A 21,952-nucleotide genomic window follows, 5' to 3' on the forward strand; every position below is an offset into this window, starting at 1 on the left:
CGGGCAGCAAAGTGAGGCACAAAACAAGCCTTGGGAGTGCTCCTTTTCTCCCCACGCCGCTGCTGCACACGAACGGCGGCGGCTGGGGCTTCAAGGCACTCTCACCTTCAGGAACAGGCGGCAAAAGGCAGAGTCCGGTCTTGCGGTGCAGTCCGCAGTTAGGCAGGCGACAGGCACGGTGCTGGGGCCAGCGAGGCTGGTCCTGGCGATGTTATCTGGGGCCTGCCAGGAAGCAGATGCGTTGCTCGGCGGGACGGGGTGCCAAGGGCCTCTCAGGGGGCACAGTGATTCCTTCACAGCGCACTCCGCTTTTCCTCAGGAGGGTTTACCAGGCAGATGCAGATCTCATGGCAGCTTCTCTTTCCAGGGGGGGGGTAGCGCCCACTGTTCCTGGGGCGCAGTTCAGGGGGCAAGTTCCACAGCAAGCCCTTGGAGATCTTGGTAAAAGTTTGACACAAGTTGAATAAAAGCAAAGTCTTTCAGTCTTTCTTCTCCTGTTCTCCTTCAGCAGCGAGGCACCCACCACAGGCCAGTCTCTTGGGGTCAGAGTCAGTACTTCTCCTTGCAGCTTCCAGGGTCCTCCTCTTCAGGCAGAGCTTCTTCTTTGAGCAAACAGGATCTAATTTACAAGGAGCAGGGCTCCTACTTTTATACCCCATTTCCTTTGTCTTCTCAGGCCAGGGGGGCCTCTGCATAATTCCTTTCAGTCTCTGAGCACTTGATGGGTGTACTCTGGCTGTTGCTTTCAGTGTGAGGGCAGGCACATCAGACGCTCCACAGGAGGTGGAGCCAGCATTGTGTGGCCAGGGGCAGCCAGGAGTACCTTGATGATGGTGCTTCGCCCTTCCTGGGCCAGGTGCAGGCTGAGTCATCAGTCGCTCCCCAGGGGGGCGGAGCCAGCATTGTGGTGGCAGAGCACAGCCTGATTAGAAGTCCAGGGCCACTCCTACCTCCCACTAAGGTGTAATCCTTGCATTCACCACCTGTCATCCCCCAGCCCTGTCACTCACACATCCCAGACAGTCAGATACACATACCAGCAGAGGCGGGCTGAAATGGTTAGGCAAGCAAATGCTAACTTTCTAAAAGTAGCGTTTGCAAACACAGGATATTAAAATAACCTTTACTAAAAGATGTATTTTATTATTCTGAGTTCAGGCATACTAAACATTATTTTCTACCATGTTCCCTGAGCCTGCTGGGATTATAGAGTGTAATAATTCCAGCAGCCCATTCTGGCCTAAAGGGAGCAGGTAGCCTTACAATAGTGAAAAACGAATTTGGCTGTAATTCACTATTAGGACATGCCACACACAGCAGGGCATGTCCTACCTTACACTTACAATGCACCCTGCCCTAGGGCCTACCATAGGGGTGACTAATATGAAGTTAAGGGAAGGTTTAGAGGCTGGCAAGTGGGTGCACTTGCCCAGCCAGCATGACAGTACCAGACTGCCCGCAGGTTCTGCAATGGCAGACCCTAGACCCATTTTAAGGCTGCTTCTGTGGGTGGCGCAACCAGCGCTGCAGGCCCACTAGCAGTATTGGCATTTACAAGCCCTGGCACTCCTGGTGCACTTTACTGGGGACTGACAGTAAATCCAATGAACCAATCAGGAATATCAATCACAGGTACACTTTACATAGGGAGAGCATATGCACTTTAGCACTGGTCAGCAGTGGTAAAGTGCCCAGAGTCATTAAACCAAACAAAATAGGTCAGAGAGAGTATTGGAGGAAGGCAAAAAGTTTAGGGATGACCCTGCCAAGAGGGCCAGGTCCAACAGAACCCCCTTCCAGCCAAAACGCAGGGTAGACCCATCACTACCTTGATGGTCTTCATTGCTTTGGGCGATAGAACAAGGACCTGGCCCGCAACTGCAGGGGCAGACTCCAGTTCTACGCCAAACTGAACCTTTCTCAATTCCTCTGGGTATGCTCTCAGGGTCCACACAGTCAACCCATGTGGAACCCTTCTCTCCACCCGTGGACACCACCTGGGCAGCACCTAGCCTTAATTCGCTCACATGTGTGTCCCAACAGGCAGACAGAAAAATGTCACAGTGGCCACTGACAGTAGTCAGGAATGAGACCCAGGCCTTATGCCTCTCAGGGCTCTCAAACCTCTGTGGCCTTAAAGAGTGGGGGGCAGTAGCCCCAGGTGCTTGGCACCCTTTGTCCACTCTCCCTCCTGTCAGGTCAGGTATGACATCCTGGCACTGACCCTCCAGCCCCAGGCCTGTACCTGGCGGCTGGACCAAAGACTGGGGTGGCCTCTCCCACACCCGGCCCTCCTCCTTGGGGCTCTGTACCCTCCCACCTGGAGTGGTACCCCCTTCCAGAATTGTCAGGGCACCTGTGGCAGGTGACCTGCACAATTCGCCCACCAGTTCAGGGGTGCTATCCTGCAACTGGGGGACCAGGTCAGGGGGGACACCCTGCACCTGGCCCTTAAACTTAGGGTCTAAACACTCTAGTTTAACCGGGATCAGAGGCGAGGACTCCCTCCCTCTGCACCCCCTTCTAGAGTACTGCCCACTCCCAACTGGAGTGGTACCCCTAGAAGGGACATGGGCCAGGACACTGATTACAGTGGTCCTGCCCTCCAGGTCAGACAACACCTGAACCTGGCTATCCAACTCAGGGACCCAACCCTGCAGTTGAACACTTGCCTGGCGCACCAGGACTTCCCGGGGAGCACGCATGCCCCCCCTGAGGGTGGCACGTAGCTCATGTGCCGTGCGACAGTCTGCCTGGCGCAGATCTCCCAACCCCTGTCCATCTGACAGTGCGGGAAGATCCCCCAGGACAGAAGTGGTGTCCCCATGGTCATTCACTGGGGACGCAGCCCTGCTGGCTGGCCCCTGACCCACTGGTTCTTCCACTGGGGACTCCTTCCCCCTCTCGCCCCTCCTTCTGGACTTCTGCACCCTCCCAACTGGAGTGGTACTGCCAGATACCAGAACTACTGGAGCTCTGTTTACAGAGCCTCCACGTTCTCTAGCCACTGGGGGATGCCCCTCAGCGGGTGACTCATCCGGACAGCCTAGGCTCCCCAGCTGGTCATCCCTTAAAGAACCATCCAGGCTCTGAGGCTGAGGTTGGGCACTACCGGGACAAAACCCATTCTCACTCCTTCCCCTTAAGGACAGGACGTGAGGCCCTACACCCCTCTCACTACTACAGGACCTAGCTGGGCTACTCTGCGCCACTTCCACCACTCTGGGCTGGAAGATACCTGAGCCACTCCCCACAGGATCACACCCCAATGCCTCTTCAGACCCTCTGGAATCCACCACAAGGTCTGCCTCCAATGTGAGCTCCCTGGGGTCAGAGAACTCACTCTCAAACAGGTGTTGGCATAGCTCTGGAAAACTGGGATATAAGGTATGCTCTCCCACAATTGGATTACACAGCCCCCTAGCAGGGTTAACCAAACTATCCTTCACCTCTCCATCCAGCGCCTCACACACATACTCCACACCATCCTTCTGAGACTGGCCAGACAGTAGCGGACTGTCTCTGTTACACAACCCACACTCTTCCGGGCGGTCTTTACACTCACCCACCAGGACCTCAACCATGGGGGAATCCCTCCCACTACTAGGACCATGAACTCCTACGCCAGCTACCCTATTCCCTTCAGGGATGCTGCGCACTACTGGAGCTACCTCATGCCCTTGAACCTCCTGGTGTAAGTAAACCCCCTCCAAGTCAGGTGCCATATCTCTAGGTGCGCGCACTATGCTGTCAGCACTGGCTACCTTAATGTTGCTGCCACCATCTGAGCTCGGCTCCACCTCCAACTCAGCAAAGCTCAATCTCTGAGCTACACATATTTCTTGTTGCTGGGCTGAAGCCCTCCTGGCCTCAAGCCCCTTGAGCTCCATGTCAAGTTTCCTCATTCTTAAGTCACGGGCAAGCTGCATTTTCATTTCTTCCAGGGCCAACTTCTTAGTTTCTAGCTCCAGTTGCCCATTTATTTCCAGCTCTGCCAACTTCAATTCATGATCTCGGGTTGCCTGTCTGTCCGCCAGCTCCTCTGGCGACAGACCTCGGCCAGAAACACTGCTACCCAATGGGGTGGTTGCACCCCTCCACTCTGGAGTCAGGGGTCCCTCCAGCTGCTGTTCTGCATCCTCAAATTCAATATCTTTTCCAGGGGCATTCCTTGCCTTGACCCAGGCCCTCAGCGCCTTTTGGAACTGCTCCCTTCTGGAGAGTCCGGTCATGGAAATGTTCAAATTTTTGCAGAAGCTCTTGAGCTGTTCCCCGGTATAGTTTTCTAGTTTCTCCCAATCACAGTAAATAGAAGAAATGGATGCTGCCTTTTCCATTTTCACTGACACAGGCATGACTTCAAAAACACATGGAGATCTCTTCTAGCAAATCATAAATCCCAAAAGTCTGTGGCTTAGGTTACTGGACTGTCATCACTATGCAATGGTCAATAATCACGGTATGGACACTGCAAATGTAAATTCGCGATCCTCACCGCTGCGTCCAATATTAGAATTGGGGGTCTCTGGTTGGCGCAGGTATGTACTTGCGACAAGCAGGGACCCTCTCCTCTAAGTCAGGGCAAAGGATTACTCCCGGAAATAAACCCTGCTCACCCTTTAGGTAGTGTGGCGCAAGCAGTCTAGGCTAAACTCTGGAGTACATAGGGTTAAACATTTGCAGCATCACACACACCAACCATCAACCCACCACACAATGACACCAGACTGTATTCTGTAAAAATATATCTCCTTTATATATTTTCAAAGCAGGCTTGTAAATACAGACTTTCAGATTTCAAATAGCGGTTCCAGTTTCCTTTTGTTTAAGTTGCCACAGTTCTTGTTTAGCTTCTCAAAATAGTTCTTAAACTTCCAAAAAGGGGTTAACCTCTCTCAATACTTTCAAAGGGGTGCCACAGTTCTCAAATGCAATCCTTGGGGCCTTCTGCCCAATATCCACCAAGTCTAGTGCTTTCTAGCGCTTCTGTGTGCTTTCCAGCGCCTCTGTGCACCTCCTGCTTGAAAATCGGGCCCGGCCTGCCAAAGCTCACGCTTCTCGCGTGAGCGGCGAAAGGCACGACCGGGTCTGCTCTCAGAATGAGTCACAGCTGTGTGGGACTCGCTGCAGAGGGGGCACCGGCCACAGGGAATCTCAGGGGGGGGCCTCGGGGGGCCAGGAGCGGTGCAAGCCTCTCTGGAGAGGGGAGGCTCGTGCCAGGTGCAGACTGCAGCTGCGGGGCTCCCGGGGCACGGACGGTCACAGAGGGCGGTGCGAGCTGCAAAGGGCAGGATGCTCGCACCGCGAGGGGGCACACAGTACCTTTAAAGATTAGGCGAAGGTTGAGGCGGCAATGTCGGGGGTCAGCTCGGTGTCCCGAGTCACGGTGTCTTCCTTCCTGGGCCAGTCAGAGCGGCGGCTCGGCTCGGGCTTGAAGGTTGGCGTTGCGGCGCGGGCCGGGCCAGAGAGACAAAGCGCCTCGAGTCCTGGAAAGAGGGGGCGGCGCCCCGGGCAGCAAAGTGAGGCACAAAACAAGCCTTGGGAGTGCTCCTTTTCTCTCCACGCCGCTGCTGCACACGAACGGCGGCGGCTGGGGCTTCAAGGCACTCTCACCTTCAGGAACAGGCGGCAAAAGGCAGAGTCCGGTCTTGCGGTGCAGTCCGCAGTTAGGCAGGCGACAGGCACGGTGCTGGGGCCAGCGAGGCTGGTCCTGGCGATGTTATCTGGGGCCTGCCAGGAAGCAGATGCGTTGCTCGGCGGGACGGGGGTGCCAAGGGCCTCTCAGGGGGCACAGTGATTCCTTCACAGCGCACTCCGCTTTTCCTCAGGAGGGTTTACCAGGCAGATGCAGATCTCACGGCAGCTTCTCTTTCCAGGGGGGGGGGGGGGGGGGTAGCGCCTACTGTTCTTGGGGCGCAGTTCAGGGGGCAAGTTCCACAGCAAGCCCTTGGAGATCTTGGTAAAAGTTTGGCACAAGTTGAATAAAAGCAAAGTCTTTCAGTCTTTCTTCTCCTGTTCTCCTTCAGCAGCGAGGCACCCACCACAGGCCAGTCTCTTGGGGTCAGAGTCAGTACTTCTCCTTGCAGCTTCCAGGGTCCTCCTCTTCAGGCAGAGCTTCTTCTTTGCGCAAACAGGATCTAATTTACAAGGAGCAGGGCTCCTACTTTTATACCCCATTTCCTTTGTCTTCTCAGGCCAGGGGGGCCTCTGCATAATTCCTTTCAGTCTCTGAGCACTTGATGGGTGTACTCTGGCTGTTGCTTTCAGTGTGAGGGCAGGCACATCAGACGCTCCACAGGAGGTGGAGCCAGCATTGTGTGGCCAGGGGCAGCCAGGAGTACCTTGATGATGGTGCTTCGCCCTTCCTGGGCCAGGTGCAGGCTGAGTCATCAGTCGCTCCCCAGGGGGGCGGAGCCAGCATTGTGGTGGCAGAGCACAGCCTGATTAGAAGTCCAGGGCCACTCCTACCTCCCACTAAGGTGTAATCCTTGCATTCACCACCTGTCATCCCCCAGCCCTGTCACTCACACATCCCAGACAGTCAGATACACATACCAGCAGAGGCGGGCTGAAATGGTTAGGCAAGCAAATGCTAACTTTCTAAAAGTAGCGTTTGCAAACACAGGATATTAAAATAACCTTTACTAAAAGATGTATTTTATTATTCTGAGTTCAGGCATACTAAACATTATTTTCTACCATGTTCCCTGAGCCTGCTGGGATTATAGAGTGTAATAATTCCAGCAGCCCATTCTGGCCTAAAGGGAGCAGGTAGCCTTACAATAGTGAAAAACGAATTTGGCTGTAATTCACTATTAGGACATGCCACACACAGCAGGGCATGTCCTACCTTACACTTACAATGCACCCTGCCCTAGGGCCTACCATAGGGGTGACTAATATGAAGTTAAGGGAAGGTTTAGAGGCTGGCAAGTGGGTGCACTTGCCCAGCCAGCATGACAGTACCAGACTGCCCGCAGGTTCTGCAATGGCAGACCCTAGACCCATTTTAAGGCTGCTTCTGTGGGTGGCGCAACCAGCGCTGCAGGCCCACTAGCAGTATTGGCATTTACAAGCCCTGGCACTCCTGGTGCACTTTACTGGGGACTGACAGTAAATCCAATGAACCAATCAGGAATATCAATCACAGGTACACTTTACATAGGGAGAGCATATGCACTTTAGCACTGGTCAGCAGTGGTAAAGTGCCCAGAGTCATTAAACCAAACAAAATAGGTCAGAGAGAGTATTGGAGGAAGGCAACAAGTTTAGGGATGACCCTGCCAAGAGGGCCAGGTCCAACAGAACCCCCTTCCAGACAAAACGCAGGGTAGACCCATCACTACCTTGATGGTCTTCACTGCTTTGGGCGATAGAACAAGGACCTGGCCCGCAACTGCAGGGGCAGACTCCAGTTCTACGCCAAACTGAACCTTTCTCAATTCCTCTGGGTATGCTCTCAGGGTCCACACAGTCAACCCATGTGGAACCCTTCTCTCCACCCGTGGACACCACCTGGGCAGCACCTAGCCTTAATTCGCTCACATGTGTGTCCCAACAGGCAGACAGAAAAATGTCACAGTGGCCACTGACAGTAGTCAGGAATGAGACCCAGGCCTTATGCCTCTCAGGGCTCTCAAACCTCTGTGGCCTTAAAGAGTGGGGGGCAGTAGCCCCAGGTGCTTGGCACCCTTTGTCCACTCTCCCTCCTGTCAGGTCAGGTATGACATCCTGGCACTGACCCTCCAGCCCCAGGCCTGTACCTGGCGGCTGGACCAAAGACTGGGGTGGCCTCTCCCACACCCGGCCCTCCTCCTTGGGGCTCTGTACCCTCCCACCTGGAGTGGTACCCCCTTCCAGAATTGTCAGGGCACCTGTGGCAGGTGACCTGCACAATTCGCCCACCAGTTCAGGGGTGCTATCCTGCAACTGGGGGACCAGGTCAGGGGGGACACCCTGCACCTGGCCCTTAAACTTAGGGTCTAAACCCTCTAGTTTAACCGGGATCAGAGGCGAGGACTCCCTCCCTCTGCACCCCCTTCTAGAGTACTGCCCACTCCCAACTGGAGTGGTACCCCTAGAAGGGACATGGGCCAGGACACTGATTACAGTGGTCCTGCCCTCCAGGTCAGACAACACCTGAACCTGGCTATCCAACTCAGGGACCCAACCCTGCAGTTGAACACTTGCCTGGCGCACCAGGACTTCCCGGGGAGCACGCATGCCCCCCCTGAGGGTGGCACGTAGCTCATGTGCCGTGCGACAGTCTGCCTGGCGCAGATCTCCCAACCCCTGTCCATCTGACAGTGCGGGAAGATCCCCCAGGACAGAAGTGGTGTCCCCATGGTCATTCACTGGGGACGCAGCCCTGCTGGCTGGCCCCTGACCCACTGGTTCTTCCACTGGGGACTCCTTCCCCCTCTCGCCCCTCCTTCTGGACTTCTGCACCCTCCCAACTGGAGTGGTACTGCCAGATACCAGAACTACTGGAGCTCTGTTTACAGAGCCTCCACGTTCTCTAGCCACTGGGGGATGCCCCTCAGCGGGTGACTCATCCGGACAGCCTAGGCTCCCCAGCTGGTCATCCCTTAAAGAACCATCCAGGCTCTGAGGCTGAGGTTGGGCACTACCGGGACAAAACCCATTCTCACTCCTTCCCCTTAAGGACAGGACGTGAGGCCCTACACCCCTCTCACTACTACAGGACCAACTGGGCTACTCTGCGCCACTTCCACCACTCTGGGCTGGAAGATACCTGAGCCACTCCCCACAGGATCACACCCCAATGCCTCTTCAGACCCTCTGGAATCCACCACAAGGTCTGCCTCCAATGTGAGCTCCCTGGGGTCAGAGAACTCACTCTCAAACAGGTGTTGGCATAGCTCTGGAAAACTGGGATATAAGGTATGCTCTCCCACAATTGGATTACACAGCCCCCTAGCAGGGTTAACCAAACTATCCTTCACCTCTCCATCCAGCGCCTCACACACATACTCCACACCATCCTTCTGAGACTGGCCAGACAGTAGCGGACTGTCTCTGTTACACAACCCACACTCTTCCGGGCGGTCTTTACACTCACCCACCAGGACCTCAACCATGGGGGAATCCCTCCCACTACTAGGACCATGAACTCCTACGCCAGCTACCCTATTCCCTTCAGGGATGCTGCGCACTACTGGAGCTACCTCATGCCCTTGAACCTCCTGGTGTAAGTAAACCCCCTCCAAGTCAGGTGCCATATCTCTAGGTGCGCGCACTATGCTGTCAGCACTGGCTACCTTAATGTTGCTGCCACCATCTGAGCTCGGCTCCACCTCCAACTCAGCAAAGCTCAATCTCTGAGCTACACATATTTCTTGTTGCTGGGCTGAAGCCCTCCTGGCCTCAAGCCCCTTGAGCTCCATGTCAAGTTTCCTCATTCTTAAGTCACGGGCAAGCTGCATTTTCATTTCTTCCAGGGCCAACTTCTTAGTTTCTAGCTCCAGTTGCCCATTTATTTCCAGCTCTGCCAACTTCAATTCATGATCTCGGGTTGCCTGTCTGTCCGCCAGCTCCTCTGGCGACAGACCTCGGCCAGAAACACTGCTACCCAATGGGGTGGTTGCACCCCTCCACTCTGGAGTCAGGGGTCCCTCCAGCTGCTGTTCTGCATCCTCAAATTCAATATCTTTTCCAGGGGCATTCCTTGCCTTGACCCAGGCCCTCAGCGCCTTTTGGAACTGCTCCCTTCTGGAGAGTCCGGTCATGGAAATGTTCAAATTTTTGCAGAAGCTCTTGAGCTGTTCCCCGGTATAGTTTTCTAGTTTCTCCCAATCACAGTAAATAGAAGAAATGGATGCTGCCTTTTCCATTTTCACTGACACAGGCATGACTTCAAAAACACATGGAGATCTCTTCTAGCAAATCATAAATCCCAAAAGTCTGTGGCTTAGGTTACTGGACTGTCATCACTATGCAATGGTCAATAATCACGGTATGGACACTGCAAATGTAAATTCGCGATCCTCACCGCTGCGTCCAATATTAGAATTGGGGGTCTCTGGTTGGCGCAGGTATGTACTTGCGACAAGCAGGGACCCTCTCCTCTAAGTCAGGGCAAAGGATTACTCCCGGAAATAAACCCTGCTCACCCTTTAGGTAGTGTGGCGCAAGCAGTCTAGGCTAAACTCTGGAGTACATAGGGTTAAACATTTGCAGCATCACACACACCAACCATCAACCCACCACACAATGACACCAGACTGTATTCTGTAAAAATATATCTCCTTTATATATTTTCAAAGCAGGCTTGTAAATACAGACTTTCAGATTTCAAATAGCGGTTCCAGTTTCCTTTTGTTTAAGTTGCCACAGTTCTTGTTTAGCTTCTCAAAATAGTTCTTAAACTTCCAAAAAGGGGTTAACCTCTCTCAATACTTTCAAAGGGGTGCCACAGTTCTCAAATGCAATCCTTGGGGCCTTCTGCCCAATATCCACCAAGTCTAGTGCTTTCTAGCGCTTCTGTGTGCTTTCCAGCGCCTCTGTGCACCTCCTGCTTGAAAATCGGGCCCGGCCTGCCAAAGCTCACGCTTCTCGCGTGAGCGGCGAAAGGCACGACCGGGTCTGCTCTCAGAATGAGTCACAGCTGTGTGGGACTCGCTGCAGAGGGGGCACCGGCCACAGGGAATCTCAGGGGGGGGCCTCGGGGGGCCAGGAGCGGTGCAAGCCTCTCTGGAGAGGGGAGGCTCGTGCCAGGTGCAGACTGCAGCTGCGGGGCTCCCGGGGCACGGACGGTCACAGAGGGCGGTGCGAGCTGCAAAGGGCAGGATGCTCGCACCGCGAGGGGGCACACAGTACCTTTAAAGATTAGGCGAAGGTTGAGGCGGCAATGTCGGGGGTCAGCTCGGTGTCCCGAGTCACGGTGTCTTCCTTCCTGGGCCAGTCAGAGCGGCGGCTCGGCTCGGGCTTGAAGGTTGGCGTTGCGGCGCGGGCCGGGCCAGAGAGACAAAGCGCCTCGAGTCCTGGAAAGAGGGGGCGGCGCCCCGGGCAGCAAAGTGAGGCACAAAACAAGCCTTGGGAGTGCTCCTTTTCTCTCCACGCCGCTGCTGCACACGAACGGCGGCGGCTGGGGCTTCAAGGCACTCTCACCTTCAGGAACAGGCGGCAAAAGGCAGAGTCCGGTCTTGCGGTGCAGTCCGCAGTTAGGCAGGCGACAGGCACGGTGCTGGGGCCAGCGAGGCTGGTCCTGGCGATGTTATCTGGGGCCTGCCAGGAAGCAGATGCGTTGCTCGGCGGGACGGGGGTGCCAAGGGCCTCTCAGGGGGCACAGTGATTCCTTCACAGCGCACTCCGCTTTTCCTCAGGAGGGTTTACCAGGCAGATGCAGATCTCACGGCAGCTTCTCTTTCCAGGGGGGGGGGGGGGGGGGGGGGTAGCGCCTACTGTTCTTGGGGCGCAGTTCAGGGGGCAAGTTCCACAGCAAGCCCTTGGAGATCTTGGTAAAAGTTTGGCACAAGTTGAATAAAAGCAAAGTCTTTCAGTCTTTCTTCTCCTGTTCTCCTTCAGCAGCGAGGCACCCACCACAGGCCAGTCTCTTGGGGTCAGAGTCAGTACTTCTCCTTGCAGCTTCCAGGGTCCTCCTCTTCAGGCAGAGCTTCTTCTTTGCGCAAACAGGATCTAATTTACAAGGAGCAGGGCTCCTACTTTTATACCCCATTTCCTTTGTCTTCTCAGGCCAGGGGGGCCTCTGCATAATTCCTTTCAGTCTCTGAGCACTTGATGGGTGTACTCTGGCTGTTGCTTTCAGTGTGAGGGCAGGCACATCAGACGCTCCACAGGAGGTGGAGCCAGCATTGTGTGGCCAGGGGCAGCCAGGAGTACCTTGATGATGGTGCTTCGCCCTTCCTGGGCCAGGTGCAGGCTGAGTCATCAGTCGCTCCCCAGGGGGGCGGAGCCAGCATTGTGGTGGCAGAGCACAGCCTGATTAGAAGTCCAGGGCCACTCCTACCTCCCACTAAGGTGTAATCCTTGCATTCACCACCTGTCATCCCCCAGCCCTGTCACTCACACATCCCAGACAGTCAGATACACATACCAGCAGAGGCGGGCTGAAATGGTTAGGCAAGCAAATGCTAACTTTCTAAAAGTAGCGTTTGCAAACACAGGATATTAAAATAACCTTTACTAAAAGATGTATTTTATTATTCTGAGTTCAGGCATACTAAACATTATTTTCTACCATGTTCCCTGAGCCTGCTGGGATTATAGAGTGTAATAATTCCAGCAGCCCATTCTGGCCTAAAGGGAGCAGGTAGCCTTACAATAGTGAAAAACGAATTTGGCTGTAATTCACTATTAGGACATGCCACACACAGCAGGGCATGTCCTACCTTACACTTACAATGCACCCTGCCCTAGGGCCTACCATAGGGGTGACTAATATGAAGTTAAGGGAAGGTTTAGAGGCTGGCAAGTGGGTGCACTTGCCCAGCCAGCATGACAGTACCAGACTGCCCGCAGGTTCTGCAATGGCAGACCCTAGACCCATTTTAAGGCTGCTTCTGTGGGTGGCGCAACCAGCGCTGCAGGCCCACTAGCAGTATTGGCATTTACAAGCCCTGGCACTCCTGGTGCACTTTACTGGGGACTGACAGTAAATCCAATGAACCAATCAGGAATATCAATCACAGGTACACTTTACATAGGGAGAGCATATGCACTTTAGCACTGGTCAGCAGTGGTAAAGTGCCCAGAGTCATTAAACCAAACAAAATAGGTCAGAGAGAGTATTGGAGGAAGGCAACAAGTTTAGGGATGACCCTGCCAAGAGGGCCAGGTCCAACAGAACCCCCTTCCAGACAAAACGCAGGGTAGACCCATCACTACCTTGATGGTCTTCACTGCTTTGGGCGATAGAACAAGGACCTGGCCCGCAACTGCAGGGGCAGACTCCAGTTCTACGCCAAACTGAACCTTTCTCAATTCCTCTGGGTATGCTCTCAGGGTCCACACAGTCAACCCATGTGGAACCCTTCTCTCCACCCGTGGACACCACCTGGGCAGCACCTAGCCTTAATTCGCTCACATGTGTGTCCCAACAGGCAGACAGAAAAATGTCACAGTGGCCACTGACAGTAGTCAGGAATGAGACCCAGGCCTTATGCCTCTCAGGGCTCTCAAACCTCTGTGGCCTTAAAGAGTGGGGGGCAGTAGCCCCAGGTGCTTGGCACCCTTTGTCCACTCTCCCTCCTGTCAGGTCAGGTATGACATCCTGGCACTGACCCTCCAGCCCCAGGCCTGTACCTGGCGGCTGGACCAAAGACTGGGGTGGCCTCTCCCACACCCGGCCCTCCTCCTTGGGGCTCTGTACCCTCCCACCTGGAGTGGTACCCCCTTCCAGAATTGTCAGGGCACCTGTGGCAGGTGACCTGCACAATTCGCCCACCAGTTCAGGGGTGCTATCCTGCAACTGGGGGACCAGGTCAGGGGGGACACCCTGCACCTGGCCCTTAAACTTAGGGTCTAAACCCTCTAGTTTAACCGGGATCAGAGGCGAGGACTCCCTCCCTCTGCACCCCCTTCTAGAGTACTGCCCACTCCCAACTGGAGTGGTACCCCTAGAAGGGACATGGGCCAGGACACTGATTACAGTGGTCCTGCCCTCCAGGTCAGACAACACCTGAACCTGGCTATCCAACTCAGGGACCCAACCCTGCAGTTGAACACTTGCCTGGCGCACCAGGACTTCCCGGGGAGCACGCATGCCCCCCCTGAGGGTGGCACGTAGCTCATGTGCCGTGCGACAGTCTGCCTGGCGCAGATCTCCCAACCCCTGTCCATCTGACAGTGCGGGAAGATCCCCCAGGACAGAAGTGGTGTCCCCATGGTCATTCACTGGGGACGCAGCCCTGCTGGCTGGCCCCTGACCCACTGGTTCTTCCACTGGGGACTCCTTCCCCCTCTCGCCCCTCCTTCTGGACTTCTGCACCCTCCCAACTGGAGTGGTACTGCCAGATACCAGAACTACTGGAGCTCTGTTTACAGAGCCTCCACGTTCTCTAGCCACTGGGGGATGCCCCTCAGCGGGTGACTCATCCGGACAGCCTAGGCTCCCCAGCTGGTCATCCCTTAAAGAACCATCCAGGCTCTGAGGCTGAGGTTGGGCACTACCGGGACAAAACCCATTCTCACTCCTTCCCCTTAAGGACAGGACGTGAGGCCCTACACCCCTCTCACTACTACAGGACCAACTGGGCTACTCTGCGCCACTTCCACCACTCTGGGCTGGAAGATACCTGAGCCACTCCCCACAGGATCACACCCCAATGCCTCTTCAGACCCTCTGGAATCCACCACAAGGTCTGCCTCCAATGTGAGCTCCCTGGGGTCAGAGAACTCACTCTCAAACAGGTGTTGGCATAGCTCTGGAAAACTGGGATATAAGGTATGCTCTCCCACAATTGGATTACACAGCCCCCTAGCAGGGTTAACCAAACTATCCTTCACCTCTCCATCCAGCGCCTCACACACATACTCCACACCATCCTTCTGAGACTGGCCAGACAGTAGCGGACTGTCTCTGTTACACAACCCACACTCTTCCGGGCGGTCTTTACACTCACCCACCAGGACCTCAACCATGGGGGAATCCCTCCCACTACTAGGACCATGAACTCCTACGCCAGCTACCCTATTCCCTTCAGGGATGCTGCGCACTACTGGAGCTACCTCATGCCCTTGAACCTCCTGGTGTAAGTAAACCCCCTCCAAGTCAGGTGCCATATCTCTAGGTGCGCGCACTATGCTGTCAGCACTGGCTACCTTAATGTTGCTGCCACCATCTGAGCTCGGCTCCACCTCCAACTCAGCAAAGCTCAATCTCTGAGCTACACATATTTCTTGTTGCTGGGCTGAAGCCCTCCTGGCCTCAAGCCCCTTGAGCTCCATGTCAAGTTTCCTCATTCTTAAGTCACGGGCAAGCTGCATTTTCATTTCTTCCAGGGCCAACTTCTTAGTTTCTAGCTCCAGTTGCCCATTTATTTCCAGCTCTGCCAACTTCAATTCATGATCTCGGGTTGCCTGTCTGTCCGCCAGCTCCTCTGGCGACAGACCTCGGCCAGAAACACTGCTACCCAATGGGGTGGTTGCACCCCTCCACTCTGGAGTCAGGGGTCCCTCCAGCTGCTGTTCTGCATCCTCAAATTCAATATCTTTTCCAGGGGCATTCCTTGCCTTGACCCAGGCCCTCAGCGCCTTTTGGAACTGCTCCCTTCTGGAGAGTCCGGTCATGGAAATGTTCAAATTTTTGCAGAAGCTCTTGAGCTGTTCCCCGGTATAGTTTTCTAGTTTCTCCCAATCACAGTAAATAGAAGAAATGGATGCTGCCTTTTCCATTTTCACTGACACAGGCATGACTTCAAAAACACATGGAGATCTCTTCTAGCAAATCATAAATCCCAAAAGTCTGTGGCTTAGGTTACTGGACTGTCATCACTATGCAATGGTCAATAATCACGGTATGGACACTGCAAATGTAAATTCGCGATCCTCACCGCTGCGTCCAATATTAGAATTGGGGGTCTCTGGTTGGCGCAGGTATGTACTTGCGACAAGCAGGGACCCTCTCCTCTAAGTCAGGGCAAAGGATTACTCCCGGAAATAAACCCTGCTCACCCTTTAGGTAGTGTGGCGCAAGCAGTCTAGGCTAAACTCTGGAGTACATAGGGTTAAACATTTGCAGCATCACACACACCAACCATCAACCCACCACACAATGACACCAGACTGTATTCTGTAAAAATATATCTCCTTTATATATTTTCAAAGCAGGCTTGTAAATACAGACTTTCAGATTTCAAATAGCGGTTCCAGTTTCCTTTTGTTTAAGTTGCCACAGTTCTTGTTTAGCTTCTCAAAATAGTTCTTAAACTTCCAAAAAGGGGTTAACCTCTCTCAATACTTTCAAAGGGGTGCCACAGTTCTCAAATGCAATCCTTGGGGCCTTCTGCCCAATATCCACCAAGTCTAGTGCTTTCTAGCGCTTCTGTGTGCTTTCCAGCGCCTCTGTGCACCTCCTGCTTGAAAATCGGGCCCGGCCTGCCAAAGCTCACGCTTCTCGCGTGAGCGGCGAAAGGCACGACCGGGTCTGCTCTCAGAATGAGTCACAGCTGTGTGGGACTCGCTGCAGAGGGGGCACCGGCCACAGGGAATCTCAGGGGGGGGCCTCGGGGGGCCAGGAGCGGTGCAAGCCTCTCTGGAGAGGGGAGGCTCGTGCCAGGTGCAGACTGCAGCTGCGGGGCTCCCGGGGCACGGACGGTCACAGAGGGCGGTGCGAGCTGCAAAGGGCAGGATGCTCGCACCGCGAGGGGGCACACAGTACCTTTAAAGATTAGGCGAAGGTTGAGGCGGCAATGTCGGGGGTCAGCTCGGTGTCCCGAGTCACGGTGTCTTCCTTCCTGGGCCAGTCAGAGCGGCGGCTCGGCTCGGGCTTGAAGGTTGGCGTTGCGGCGCGGGCCGGGCCAGAGAGACAAAGCGCCTCGAGTCCTGGAAAGAGGGGGCGGCGCCCCGGGCAGCAAAGTGAGGCACAAAACAAGCCTTGGGAGTGCTCCTTTTCTCTCCACGCCGCTGCTGCACACGAACGGCGGCGGCTGGGGCTTCAAGGCACTCTCACCTTCAGGAACAGGCGGCAAAAGGCAGAGTCCGGTCTTGCGGTGCAGTCCGCAGTTAGGCAGGCGACAGGCACGGTGCTGGGGCCAGCGAGGCTGGTCCTGGCGATGTTATCTGGGGCCTGCCAGGAAGCAGATGCGTTGCTCGGCGGGACGGGGGTGCCAAGGGCCTCTCAGGGGGCACAGTGATTCCTTCACAGCGCACTCCGCTTTTCCTCAGGAGGGTTTACCAGGCAGATGCAGATCTCACGGCAGCTTCTCTTTCCAGGGGGGGGGGGGGGGGGGGGGTAGCGCCTACTGTTCTTGGGGCGCAGTTCAGGGGGCAAGTTCCACAGCAAGCCCTTGGAGATCTTGGTAAAAGTTTGGCACAAGTTGAATAAAAGCAAAGTCTTTCAGTCTTTCTTCTCCTGTTCTCCTTCAGCAGCGAGGCACCCACCACAGGCCAGTCTCTTGGGGTCAGAGTCAGTACTTCTCCTTGCAGCTTCCAGGGTCCTCCTCTTCAGGCAGAGCTTCTTCTTTGCGCAAACAGGATCTAATTTACAAGGAGCAGGGCTTCTACTTTTATACCCCATTTCCTTTGTCTTCTCAGGCCAGGGGGGCCTCTGCATAATTCCTTTCAGTCTCTGAGCACTTGATGGGTGTACTCTGGCTGTTGCTTTCAGTGTGAGGGCAGGCACATCAGACGCTCCACAGGAGGTGGAGCCAGCATTGTGTGGCCAGGGGCAGCCAGGAGTACCTTGATGATGGTGCTTCGCCCTTCCTGGGCCAGGTGCAGGCTGAGTCATCAGTCGCTCCCCAGGGGGGCGGAGCCAGCATTGTGGTGGCAGAGCACAGCCTGATTAGAAGTCCAGGGCCACTCCTACCTCCCACTAAGGTGTAATCCTTGCATTCACCACCTGTCATCCCCCAGCCCTGTCACTCACACATCCCAGACAGTCAGATACACATACCAGCAGAGGTGGGCTGAAATGGTTAGGCAAGCAAATGCTAACTTTCTAAAAGTAGCGTTTGCAAACACAGGATATTAAAATAACCTTTACTAAAAGATGTATTTTATTATTCTGAGTTCAGGCATACTAAACATTATTTTCTACCATGTTCCCTGAGCCTGCTGGGATTATAGAGTGTAATAATTCCAGCAGCCCATTCTGGCCTAAAGGGAGCAGGTAGCCTTTCAATAGTGAAAAGCGAATTTGGCTGTAATTCACTATTAGGACATGCCACACACATCAGGGCATGTCCTACCTTACACTTACAATGCACCCTGCCCTAGGGCCTACCATAGGGGTGACTAATATGAAGTTAAGGGAAGGTTTAGAGGCTGGCAAGTGGGTGCACTTGCTCAGCCAGCATGACAGTACCAGACTGCCCGCAGGTTCTGCAATGGCAGACCCTAGACACATTTTAAGGCTGCTTCTGTGGGTGGCGCAACCAGCGCTGGAGGCCCACTAGCAGTATTGGCATTTACAAGCCCTGGCACTCCTGGTGCACTTTACTGGGGACTGACAGTAAATCCAATGAACCAATCAGGAATATCAATCACAGGTACACTTTACATAGGGAGATCATATGCACTTTAGCACTGGTCAGCAGTGGTAAAGTGCCCAGAGTCATTAAACCAAACAAAATAGGTCAGAGAGAGTATTGGAGGAAGGCAAAAAGTTTAGGGATGACCCTGCCAAGAGGGCCAGGTCCAACAACCCTTTTTATTGAAACGCCTGTCTACCTATTTCTGTGTAAACTCTGTAGAAACGAAGCATGCACGATTGACTGAGTGAAACTGTTATCTATTGTTTCCATGATTCTGAGACTGTTCCGATTCTAAGGGAAACACAGTTGTCATGTTTATGCGGTTGTTAGAAACAAATCCCTTCTTGTTTATTCAAGAAGTTTCAGGTCACCTCTGAGTTAGCTGGCACACGCAAGTAATTAAGTTTAATGTACTCGATAGAGGTATACTGACCTCAGTCCTATGCCACAACTATAGTGTATATTATTCCAATGCGCAGAGCCTATCACGGATACAGGGACTACACTACAGCATAAGTAATTGCTACTGAAGAGATTCGTAGAGGGTGGACTCATGAGGTAGGGCTGCACTGATTCTTTTCGATCTCTCCACCACGTTTGACACTGTGAATCATTCTCTGCTTGTTAGCGGGCTAGAGAAAATCAGGATTGGGGGCGCCACCCTTACCATCATCAGCTCTTTTCGCTCTGATAGATAACAAAGCATGGCTTTTTGAGATTTTGTCTCAAATCCTTTCCCTGTGGGGTGCCTCAGGGCTTGTCTTTGTCCCACATAATATTCAAGTCACCCCTCAGGCCAAACTTATCTTATCCTATGGCTTTGTTGCTGTGGTCTATGCAGACAACACACAAATAGTGGTGTCTATTTCATCAGACGTCGATTAAGTAGACAGTAAATTTAGAAACTGCCTGACAAATATTGTTAAATGGATGCAAGAGAACTGCCTAAAGTTACAATCTGAAAAGACAGAGGTTATTCTATTCAGCTCTGATACTTCAGTCTGCAACAGATCTTGGTGGCCCTCTAAAATTGAACCTCTTCTTTGTTCGATTCAGAAAGTAGAAAATCGGGGGGCGATGTTTGATGGACATCTTTGCCACTCCAATCAAATAAACCAAGTCACATCCTCTTGCTTCCATCTCCTTAGAGTGCTAAGGAAAGGGTTTCCATGTATCCCTCTGGAAATGCAGAAGATGATTGTCGTAGCATGAGTACTATTTCAGAATAAGTATTGCAATGCACTCTATTTGGGTATCTAGAAACCCTTACCATTGAAGTCACAATCACTTCAGAACACAGCTGCTTGACAGCTGCTTAAAATACCTAAATATAATTCCATCTTCAAAGGCATTTGGGACCTACATTGGCTGCCAATTTAGTAAGCAAGTGAAATTAAAGGCCCTTTGCATGGCCCTTAAGGCACTGTCTGGTGATGGCCCATCCTACTTCCAGAAAATCTTTTCCTGACTTGTACCTTCTCGCAAACTAAGATCATGCACCACCAAACAGGTGGTAGTTCCTAAAATAACGAAAGTTAGATGAGGAAGAAAAATATTCTCTTTCTTAGTATGTAGTCTGGAACACCATGCCCCTTGCCCTCAGATCTCAATCTAACAGAGCATTGTTCAGAAAAATGCTTAAACCATGGCTTTTTTCTATTTACAACAACTTGTTAACTGCTCAGCACTTAGAGAACGCTAGCGCTAAAATGCCTTGGCAATTGCACGCTTTACAAAAATCTTACTTACTTACTACACCAGGCTACGCATCGCAGCTCCTCGGAACCGTTGACTGTGCGACACATTCTCAACTATGGACTTTGCATCGCAAGCCCTTGTTGACGGTATCCTAGACAATGACGAAGGCCTTTCATCGCAGCCTCATCACATATCTGAACTGTTTCCTTGCTTCAGCTGTGTGACACATCTTTAATGCGGATCCTTGCAGCGCTCCGCCAAGCAGGATTTAAGGTACTCTGTTAAACGGGACTAACTGAGACCCTGTAACCGGCAGGTGTTCCATCATGGTTGGCCTGACGTTGTGACTTTATCCTGGACCAAGGCGACCAGATAGCTGCTGTTGCAGCTTTTTCTAATTGGCGCTATTTTCATCAAACTCTTTAAAATTGCCTATTTCTGGTTCTACTGATTGGATCAAGAGAGAAAACCAAATTACACAAGCACCCTCTTAAAAGTCCATTAATCTATGAACATAAATGTAAGATAGTGGTGTTATTTCCAAGGTTATTACACCAACATCATTCAATGGTTCAATGGCAATTCAAAGTATGGATCCAAAACCAAATCTTGTGCTTCAAGTTCTTTATTGTTCAAATAAGTTAAAAATTTCCCAGCTTTACACTGCCGTGATTGGATGTTTGTTGTTTTGGTTTATTTTTTAAAGAAAATTTTGTCTTTCTAACTTGATGTGGGATCCTTTTTGTGTGGTGTTTTTCACTGTATTACTCTATGAAGTGTTGCTCAAATACTTGACACACTGCCTCTAAATTAAGACTTATTAGCAAACACAGGGGCAGCCCAAACGACCTGAACCAGGGCAACTATTGTCTGATCCTAACACAGGTTCAAGCAACAACAATTCAAAACATTCGCAAAAAAGTTACTAAATAAATATTCAGATAGCAATAAAAAGTGCAAAAAGGTAAGGAAAATATAGAGGGACCCATATACAGTAATTTTTGGGGAAAAATATGACAAATGTATTCTTTTTTATAAATATGAAAATAGATGAAACAATGACACTCAATACAGTGTGTTGGTACAAAGACAATATGTAAAACAGACCAAACAGGTGGTAGACAAAAAAATACATGTCACATAGAGGGAACAACATAGAACAAAATAATGTGTCCTCCAGTAGTTTTATGGCCACAATGCGTCAACGGCATTTCAACCTCTGTAGAATTACACGGTCGTCATCAGGACTAATATTAAATTGAGTGTCCAAGGATTCTATTCAGATTAACAAGGCAACCCGCTGTTTTATTTGCATAGATCAGCATACAAATCATAAATTTCATTAAAACATAGATTGGGCAGGCGTGAGAATTTAGCTGTCCCAAGATTTTAGGAAATTACCAGAGGGCTACATCCGTCCATATAACTTAGCAGATCATGCCCAGTCAAGGGTGACTCAATCACCAAAACACTTCTGTGCCGCATTGGGCAGAAAACGTCCATGACAGCCCAAGCTGAAAATTAAGACTGGCTACTCTGTACTCTGTGCCAAGCTACCAGAGGTTTGAGCACAGATTAATTTAGGGTTGGCTTGTACCTCGCCTTGACAAGGTTTGTGGTTGTTGCTTAACTTCGGCTTACACCCCAGTTAACCAACAGCCACATTTCTTACACACCCTAATAATCATATCTCACAGTATACCCAGGAAGTTCCAAATTGCATGGATCTAGCAAAAAAGAGAACCTTAACAATCATTAGTTTAGCAGAGTATCAAATAAGTACTTAAGACCACTCAGTAATTGATTTATAGATTAGGGAAAAAGTTAAAGAGTTTTATTACAGAACTCTAAAAATTAGGCAGTAAAGAGTAAATGATTGCCATGAAGGCTCAAATGCAAAGTTAAACAGAGTGGTCAGCAAGCAGCAAAATCAAGAAAAGGTTGGATGGAATCCTCAATAGGCAAAAGGAAAATCTCTAATAATCTGGTTCACCACCTGACTCAAGGGGCTCTTATACACAATTCTTGCAAGGAAAATGAGCTAAACCACAGATGCTATTTGACATATTTCCTCTATA

The sequence above is a fragment of the Lissotriton vulgaris genome, chromosome 5 (assembly GCF_964263255.1).
Source record: "Lissotriton vulgaris chromosome 5, aLisVul1.2, whole genome shotgun sequence".
Lineage (NCBI taxonomy): Eukaryota > Metazoa > Chordata > Amphibia > Caudata > Salamandridae > Lissotriton > Lissotriton vulgaris.